The sequence below is a fragment of the Trachymyrmex septentrionalis genome, unplaced genomic scaffold (genome assembly GCF_001594115.1).
Source record: "Trachymyrmex septentrionalis isolate Tsep2-gDNA-1 unplaced genomic scaffold, Tsep1.0 scaffold103, whole genome shotgun sequence".
Lineage (NCBI taxonomy): Eukaryota > Metazoa > Arthropoda > Insecta > Hymenoptera > Formicidae > Trachymyrmex > Trachymyrmex septentrionalis.
The window spans coordinates 490,077-491,237 of record NW_017304155.1 but is presented as its reverse complement, the minus strand read 5'-3'; positions in this window follow the sequence as shown (position 1 = coordinate 491,237).

Genomic DNA, 1,161 nt, shown 5'->3' with positions numbered 1-1,161 from the left:
TTTTTTATATTTCCTTCAAATTTAATTTTTTTTCTAAAATAAATGCAAAAATTATTCTTTAAATTATTTTTGATGTTTTCTTATTATTATTATTTTTATTACATTAAAAAATAATTTTACAACAGAAATAATAATAAGGATGTATGGATATGTATGAATACATTTCATATAAGGCACACTGACACACAATTCAATTGTACTACACGACTCACATTAGACTGTGTTCCTACAGTAATTTTTTTATTGCTTCACCAATGAGATTATATTTTAAATTAGCTAATTAGTGATATGGGCAATTAATGTACACCCTTTCATATATAATTATATATGTTTGTGAATATTTATATATGTTTATGTATGTTTATATATATTTATATATATTCCTACATGGCAAACTTTTTATCGTTTTTTATAGTTTAATATTATCAGTAATAAACGATTAAAGGAGATGATGCTATTACAGCCCTCATTTACATTTTGTACAATAACTTGATTAGTAAGCAAAATTTAAATTTAAAACTTAACAATTACACTCGTCAAAGTGTTGTTCAATCTATTTTAAATACAAAGTTACGCGCGTACGCGAAACATTTATTACATAGGACATTATAGTAGAGTCTTTCTAAATTTGGCCGCTGGGGATAAGAGTGGAATGCCAAAATTATAGAGTACCTTCTCTACAACACGAGTCTACCAATCACCGCGTACTTGCGAGAACGCAATTGCGCATACTAACCTATCAAAGTGCACTACAGTGTACATAACCTTAGCAGAACAAGTCATATGTATCACATATTATGTGTCACAAAAGAATACATTACATTATAATATGTACACCTTATTCCTGTATGTTACATAGTTTTTCATAATACCTTCATAATATCACAATCAAAAATTAACATTTATATTTTGTAATATAACTTTCACGTTTGTCTCGTATAAAATACCTACTTAATTAAAAATAAGGCTAATTATAAACATTTTTCTATGTGATATTAAGATATTAGATTTCATGTAATATAATTGTGATATTCAAGTTTTATTAAATGTTCTTTAATAATTTCATTTAAATCTTATTTTATTTTTGACTACACACAGTAGTAAGTATATATATATATATATATATACAGTTGGAATATTTGTGTTAAATTCAAACCATTC